General features: G+C 40.8%; 1 pseudogene across 1 annotated transcript; it reads right to left on the minus strand.

Moving 5' to 3' along the window:
* Nucleotides 1-3,598: 3,598 nt before the first annotated feature.
* On the minus strand, nt 3,599-8,692 carry LOC308552531 (small ribosomal subunit protein mS31 pseudogene; annotated as a pseudogene). The gene is made up of 2 exons: nt 7,617-8,692; nt 3,599-3,855 (listed from the first exon to the last, which is right to left on the minus strand). The product of its transcript is annotated as a small ribosomal subunit protein mS31 pseudogene (transcript).
* Nucleotides 8,693-8,937: the final 245 nt, after the last annotated feature.

Consider the following 8,937-nt stretch of genomic DNA (forward strand, 5'->3'; position numbering starts at 1 on the left):
TGCATTCGTCCCTGGTCTATCTGTGAAACCATTTCTCTCTCTCTCTTCTTTTTTTTTCAAGACAGAATGTTATTAATGATCTGATCATTTAAGGGTTCTTGAGTTTTTAGATGCACTCTAATATTGCCCCTTTAAGGAAAGCATATTTTTTTACAATTTTTTATTTAAAAGAAAATGAGTGCAATGTACTTCTCTTATAATTAGTGTTGTGAAAAATAATATTTTAAAGTTAGATAATACGGAAATACAATATTTACTAGATCACAATGAAAAGGGGCTTATTCCAGGCAAAAAAGCATATTGATTGCAAAATAAATGCATTATCTATCTGCTTAGTGTTGACAGAAGGTAAATAGATGGGAATGAATTCATTGTTGAAGGAAGAACTTTACAAATGTTAGTGGTAGAAACCTATCCTTCAGGTGCATGAGGCAGTTTGAACTCTTTACTCAATGGTACACGAGCAGGGAATTCTTGAGGACGTAGGCTGTTGTGTGTTTTGCCACAGGCACGTCAGGTGGCCTGTCCGTTATCTGCAAGGCCGGAGCAAGAATCCCTTTCCGTGGGTTTGTGAAAACTCCTCTGGCCACATTACTCCTTGTATAACTGTATCCTAGGGTCTGTACTCTTTGAGAACTGACACTCAAAATCAGGGCTGCTCCTATGGAATTACTACCTATTTTTGAGAAAATAGGAATTTATTTTAAAATATTTACACTGTGAAAGGCCCAGGTATGACTTTCTGATTTTCATACTCATTTCTTTTCTGTAACTTGTCAAAGCTCCTCTGCTTTGTTGCTTTATATTTTATATTTGATGATCCTCATCAATCTTCACACTTGGAGAGTCCATAAACTTGAGGATATAATCCACTTTAAGATGCAATGTGGCCAGAATTAATAATCCCTTGATTGAAAATGAAAGGCGCAAAATCTCCTTCAATGTACCCGAGGTGGAGTATTTATTAAAGGAGCTTGGCTAAGATCTAGTCACCTATATCCTTTAAAAGTCTCAGGCCCCTTGATTTTCCAATCTTTCTATGTTCATAGGTAGGCTTCTGGGTTAACAACCTGGGAGGTGAGGTGTGGCTGGATTGATTGTCTTCTCTTTAATTTAATTTAAATATGCATCTTAAAGTTGGTAGCAAATATATGGAGGTTAACAGCAAGATAATCAATCATGCTGATTAAATTAGCTCCTAGATTCATTTTATGTGTCACCATTTCACACTTTCATCTTCCGGACTATAATACATTTGGTGAAAAATTTTTATAAATATCAGTACATCTGCCTTCAGAATAATGGAAACAGGGAAACAACATCCCCATCCCTCAATAGTTTAGGGTAGGGTTTGATATAGTCCAAGATGACCAATCACCAACATTGACTTTTGAGTCCCCATGAAAAATTAAATTTTGCTGTGAGAAAAGACTAAGTTATCAAGGTAGCATGTGTTTTAACAAAGGACAGAAAACTATTAAAACAAAAGATTGTTATGGTATAAAGAACAATAAATTCCTCATAATTAGAGTACAATTCGATAAGGTCTGGCATGTGGATTTCCCCGTGATATTGCCACAGCAGCAGGTGACACATGTGTCTGTCACCTCCCACGCGCCTCTTGTCCTTTAGAGCCCCTCTCCCACACCCTGATCTGCTGTCCCTCGCCGGGCAACTGCTGATTTACCTTCTGTTACCATAAATCTATATAATTTTATGTAAATGCAACAATATAGTGCACACTGTTTTATGGCATCCTTCACTCAGGAGATGCTTCTGTGTTGCTGAGTGTATTAATAATTGTTCATTGTGACGGCTGAGTAGCGATCCCCTCGTGGATATACCACAGTCTGTTTAACCCTTCCCGAGTTAGACGTTTGGGTTGTTTCCAGTGTGTGGCTAATGAAGCTGCCGGATGCCCGACCCTGGCCTCCCGGCGGGGGCGCTGCCAGGGCACAGCCTGGGCACCAGGCGGCCGGCGGCGCCGCGGAGCTGGGTTTGCGGAGGCTGCGGCTGGGGTGGGGGCCGCGGCTGCCCAGCGGCAGCTCCCGGAAGAATGACCTTGACTCAGCTGGCCGCCCTCGGAGGATCCTCCCGCAGAGACCGGGAGAATCGTGTGTCTCCAGCCCAAGTGTGGGGCTCAACGCGGCAGGGTTTGCGGCTCCTCAGGCTCCAGAACGTGGCCTTGAAGGCGCAGGCGGTGCGTGCAGCGAGCACTGGACCCCGAGCAGGCGACCAGGACCGAGCAGGCTCGCACCCGGGGCGGCGGGCAGCGAGGAGCACTGGGCCCCGGGCAGGCTCGCACCCGGGGCGGCGGGCAGCGAGGAGCACTGGGCCCCGGGCAGGCTCGCACCCGGGGCGGCGGGCAGCGAGGAGCACTGGACCCGGAGCAGGGAATCAGGACCGGGCAGGCTCGCACCCGGGGCGGCGGGCAGCGAGGAGCACTGGGCCCCGGGCAGGCTCGCACCCGGGGCGGCGGGCAGCGCGGCGCCAGACCACAGCTCTCCGCAGCTGGACGTCGGAACAGACACAGAGGCGAGATTACACCTGAAGCTTCGGAAAAAAGGAGATGAATCGGGGCATCGTGGGGCACCTGAGGAAGAACTGGATTCCAGGGCCAAACATGAATCCAGGGAACATGAAATTTTCCAGGAGTTTAAAACTAAAACAGCCCTGGAACCAGAACAGACTTTCAGCTAAGGCAGAGGAATGGCCCCCATTGGGATCTCCGGCAAAAATCTCGCTCAAGAAGAAGATGTTCCAGGTTGCCCTGCGGTGCCCGGGGAGTACCTGGACTCCGGGGGGCAGCCCTGGCCGCGTGCCCACGGCGCGGCCACGGGGCATTGTCTGGGAGCTGGACGATGCGCCCTAAATCCTCAAGAGTGCTCATTGTCTCAGACCTTGCAGTCCCGCTTTTGGGACTTTATCCTAAGAAAACGATTATACCAGAGAGAGAGGCACAGAGATGTTTTAGGCATTGTTTACAGTATCGAAATATTAGTGAAACAGAACATCCAGTCACATGGCATTTCATAAATTTGGCGTATCTGTCAAGTGGAAGGCTACGCAGTTCTAATGATACTGAACTATATGCACACCAAATAAGGTACAGATCTAAATCGACAGCAAGGTGCCATTATATATGGCATTCATAGCATGACCGTATGTATTTTTAAAGATTTTTACATACGTATGTGCACAGAGCTAAATCTGTTCAGATACCTACTAGGTGTGCACTGGTTAACTATGAACTGGTTAACCGGTGAGGCTAAGTAAAATTATCCTTTTACTTGTAAGTATATTTCTTCGATAAAAATGGATCATGTGCCTAATTAAGTAAAAAAAATGTTTTTTAAAAAAATAGAACAGCCATGAACAGTCACATCTAATTCTTCATGTGACATATGTTTTATTTTGTTTTGGCAAATACCTATGAGTGAAATGGCTGAGTCGTAAGTCAGATGGATGTTTAACATTATTTTAAAAATATGTCAAACTTTTCAAAAGTGGTTTGGCATTTTGCATTTTCGTCAGAACTGTATAAAAGTTGCGATTCTTCCAAAATACTTGGTATTTAGTCAATCTAATTTAGCGGCAGCTAAAATCTCTGTTCAATGTCTTCAGCTACGTAGGTGCTGTTTCCCATTAGCTCCTTGGCGTCTCCTCCGCGCCTTTGCAATTCAGCGGCAGTTTGCGTGTCGATAAAGGGGTTCCCTACCTGTGGGCTCATCCTCAGAAGTTCCTCCTCAATCCCCCGCCAGTCTGTGAGCTTCAAATCCTCTCCTTTGATACCACAAGCTAATAAGACTGTGGCTTTCTTCTTGAGTTCTACCCATCCCACAGCATAGCCTGGCCCTTACACAAACAGGAACATGGATTTCACCCTGTATTTCAAGGGTTGAATTTCTACCAGATTCTGCCTGCTCTTGGTTGCTCTTCAGTACCTTCTAATAAATAAATAATTATGAAGAAAAATAATTTTACCTGACTATGATAGCCCCCTACCCCTTTGGTTAATATCTTTATTTCTCCTTCTAATTTGGTTAAAATAAGTTTTAACTACGGTGGGCTTATCTTTCTTGCCATCCATTAGCTACTTCATCTTCTATAGAATGGCTTACATTTGTATCACTTTATTAAAACTGTTCACCTGAAAGTTACTAACAAGTAAATCCCCACCCTGCTAAAAGGCCTGTTCACTCTAAGTTACATGTGAAATTGTAGAACTTGCTTCTCTATTATTAACTGGGTCAACTCCAAATTTCTAACCTCAATCTTCACCTTTAAAATTGTTTTCTTGTTTTTAGTATTAATAAAGCTAAATGTTTGTGATGTTTATTCTTTTCTAAACGATGATTCTTTTAAAAGCTATATAAGATTTAAAGTTTTCATTGATATGTTAATACTTATAACTATGTCAAGTAAGCAATGGGCCTTAATCTGCATTTTAAAAGTCAATTTTTGTAAAACTTTTATAGGTGCTGAAAAAAGTAATGCGTTGTAAAAAAGCAAAGATAACATTTTCTATGTATTTCTTCAAATTTTAGCTCAATTACCCCTCAAAATATTTTTTCACTCAATTTCCTAATATTGTTCAAAGAGATGCTGTTAGAAAAAAAATAAAAAGAAGAAAAATCCTAGCTCAGAGGACATAACTGGGGACCTGCTCTGCATCTGGCTTCATCTCTGGAAAAGTAATCCTTGTGCCAATTAGATCCTGGAATTTATAGTGTTTTTATAAGGCAAAGTGGTCAAGTTGGCTCAATGAAAGCTGTAGCCAACTTTATAGGAAAATGTGTCACACAGGCTTTCCAAGTACATGTCAGAAGACATAAAATGAAGTCAAGCTACAGGTGAGCAAAGAATTTTCTCCAGGGCAGGAAACAGATGTGTTGATTTTGGGGAACAGAAATAGCTCAGGAATCCATAATATGAACAATTGTCCATTGCCTTCTTAACACCTACAAGAAGCCTAAACATTTCTCTATACCTTAAAATGATAACACATTTCACCACTTTATTTAGTTACCAGTACATGAACTTGTTAAAGAATCACATCTCAGGTATAAAGTTTGAGATTAAGAAATACTGAAATCACATTTTCTTGCGCCTATAAGCTTCTGGATTTATCAAAAAGATGTTGAAAATTGAGGACACTTATGTAGTTCAATTCCAAATAGAAATAACTGAAATGCTCACAGCTCAACACATATTTATTGACCACCCATTATGTGAAAGGCACTGTGCCCAGGGTTGAAAGAGACAGACATAAAAAAATTTAAAAAAAAGAGTAATACTGTGGAATAAGTACTACATAGAGGCAAATGCCAAGCATGGTTGATACCATTATAATTAGTTGGTTATTAATAATAGGAAAGGAGCAAAGGAAAGATCAGATATTATAGGCATGTCATTTGGGCAGCTTCACCAGGAAGCTACAATTTCACACTCCCCAGGGAGGGAAAGGATCCAATAAAGGAAAGACAGAGGCATGCCCAGTAAAGTTGGGGTAAATAGGGAAGGGACTTGCCTGCGAATCACACCTGAGGACAGAAAAGTGTGGCCAGAATGGGCATGGTCTCTATAAACCTGCAAACATCTGGGAACACATAATCCCCTAAACAGAGTTTGTTCTCCTGGTTCTCTTTGGCTCTTGGGACTCTTGTCATTCAGGGCACACTCTCTTGGCTCTCTTGCATTCACTCTATGACCCACAGTCATGCGGATCCACAGGCAATGGACTGAGGGGCTGCAGTCAGAAACACTAGCTAAACTAGCCTGATGCCGGACTCGACTATGCAAATACCGAAAGGAAACTCTGGACACTGGCTCTGATTTTAGCTCTACTGAAACCCCAGCTACTCTTCTCCTATGACTGGACTCAGGGAAATGGAACTTTGGAAACCTAGGGGTGTAATTCCACAAAAATAAAGCTTTCTACTCTGTATCACCCTCCCAGACGAGTCTCAAAAATGTCCTTTTCTCAGTATATCACAAGAATTCCACCCCCAGCAAGCAATGTGGGGAGATGAGGCCACTCCCCTCTGATGACATCATGACTAGAGAGAAGAAAAGACTGACCCGTCTTTTAAGGTCGTTCAAAGGAAATGACATTTGATAAGAGTTTGAGGACACGGAAAGTTATGCATGAAATCAGAGAGGGGTCTCACTGATTCAGAGATGCTGCAGTAACTGGGGGGACAGTGGCCTGAGAGGAAGCTATGGAAAAGTCTGTGGGAGACACATTGGGTAGAATTATCTCTAGTACACCAACCAAGGACACAGCTACACGGGAATTTTAGATTCACTACTCAGGTTATTTTTTGAGAATGATTTTAGGAACAACAATACTGGAGGTAGAGAGACTTGTTAAGGATTATAGTATTCTGGGTAAAATGTATGAGTCTAAACTAGCATGCAAAGGTCTTCAACAAAAGTTCAAGGAAAGAAGGAGGGAAAGAGAAAGAGAGATTTGGAAGAAGGGAGGGAGAGAGGAAGTCAGGTCTTGCCCTCATTTCTCAGAGGAGGAAGCAGGTCCTGAGAGAGAACAGTGCCTTATCCAGTCTACAAAAATAGCATTTTAGACCTTCCAGGCCAGAAACTTTTATGTGGGGGAGGGGAGTTTGACTTACAGCATTAATAAGAAACTGAAAAAATAATAACATCTGCAGAAATTTTTACTGTCTTCGCTGACTTATTTAAAATAGTAATTTTAACCTCAAGAAAAGCATGTGTTACTGATTGGAATGTAATGTTACTGGCACTGTCTTTGTACATATTTTCCAAGACTTCATGGAGTTGGCTTAGGTTTTTCTTTCCTTAGACTGAAGCTCATGTTTGCTGAAGTTCTGTTGCAGTATCATGAGATTCCTCTTCTTATATGTCTATGTTTTTATGCATGCTGCGATTATCAAACTTTTCAGGGTTATAGTTAACATTTTCAAGGTTATAGTTACATTTTTATTTCTATACCACCTCCAAAACTTTCCGAAAGGTAAGGTACTACAGATGGCTTGTACGATAATACAATTTTAGCAAAGCTAAGTGTTTGTTCACATTTTCCAGAACATTTACATCCAAGAAGAACCAAATGGGGATACATTTCCTCACTCTTGATTCATTTAAACACCATTTGAGTTAAACATCTTGAGTTCAATGAGGTTAACTCTTAAAAAACAAATGTTATATTTTATAGCCATGTTACAGAATTTAGAACTGAATCAAAAACAGTTGTTTTATCACAGCCTATATCAATTATGAAGCTGATATAAAGTTAATATTATCATAATTTCCAGGTTTCTATTTCTATCAGTGCCAACACCATTATTTCGGTCTCCAGAACTAAAAGCTTTGACATCATTTTTTATTCTGCCCTCTTTTTGCCCATTATGAGTAAGTAACTAGTAAGTCTATTTGCAACCTTATATAAAACTGCCTTAATTCTAATAGTAATTAATCTCTCCATCACCTATATTCTCTTTTTTTCCTAGTAAAATTATTTTATTTAGTTATAATATCAATCTCCAACAGCTTAAAATAAAAATCTCCATGGTCTTCGATTGGACTGTATGTCACTTTCTTTTAGAATAAAGAATGTCCTTTTTTTAAATTAAAACTTTTAGACCACTCAATGTGTTCCACGTTCTAACACTCATATATGGGTTTTTGGAAAGGCCACAGGTCACCAGCTCCATGAAGTGGAGAATTGGTCCTTGTTTTGGAAAATCCTCCAACTATTTATCCAAAAATATATGTTCCTCAAATTCTGAACCATCATCATCAAAATCTGCTTCATAGTTCATTGGAAACTTCCATAGCCTCTCCTCTTTCATCCACTGGATCATCTCTTCAAAACCATTCCGAAAGGGATGTTCATCTACTACAGCTAACTGCTTAGCAAATTCTACATCTGTTTCAGGTGCTTCATCAGTAGCTGCCTTAAGGTAAAAAAGATTAAGTCTCTTTCCCTTGAATGTAATTTTCCTAAAACTTTTTCTAAGGTCAATGGTCTTCTAGCCAACATAATGGTCGGATCCTTCATCAAAGTGAATCTGATGAACTGGTCTTGTTCTAACTCTGGCTGTGGCACATTTGGCAGCTTTCATACCTAATATTAAGTTACAGAATCTGTTGTTAGGCCTTTCTCCACCTTTCTGTGCTCTTGAGAGATCCTCATGCTGCTGGAGCCACCTGAGCAGCTGGTTGTCTCCCTGTCAAAGAAAAAATCTGCAACAGTAGATGTAGGACTCAGGACTCAGTGACTTCCTTCTCTTCTTTGGGGTATCTTCTAGAGCTTTCTGAAGCTTACCAACTGTAGTCTCCAAAGTTTTAAGTGGTCTTTGGTTGGGCAGCTTTGTGGTTTGTAAATTTACTGTGTTTAATTCAATTTTCATGCCCTTAATATTGAATAAGTCTTTTTTTTTTTTTTTTTTTTTTTGGTATGCCCCTTTACACTGTCTTGGCTCTTTGTCTCCTTGGAAATATCATGGATTGGAATGGACTTCCCATCTTTCTTGCTATAGATCATGTTGTTAATGCCAAAATATTTTTGGATATTATTTTTTGTCCTGACCTGTCTGTGCGGAGCACTGAGTAGCACAGTCACAGCCACGGATGCCTTTTGGCCCCCAGAGCACAAAGGGAGGTGGGAAAGGGGGACAAGAGGTAGGATCGCCAAGACTCTTGGAAACATTGCCCAGAAACAAACTGAACTGCGAACATGAATAGTGTGTCATCTCCATCACCTATATTCTTTGAATTATTCTACTTTTATTATAACAGTTATTAATGTATAACTTGTATTACAGCTATAAAAATATCTGTCTGCTTTACCAAGAAAAGGGATAATACCTTATTTGATTTTTTTAACCCTCGCAATGCCTAATTCTCCATTTATGTGACTATAACTACCAAGCACTGTTTGGCACATAATAGATA

This window comes from Miniopterus schreibersii (assembly GCF_964146895.1).
Source record: "Miniopterus schreibersii genome assembly, chromosome: 2".
Taxonomy (NCBI): Eukaryota; Metazoa; Chordata; class Mammalia; order Chiroptera; family Miniopteridae; genus Miniopterus; species Miniopterus schreibersii.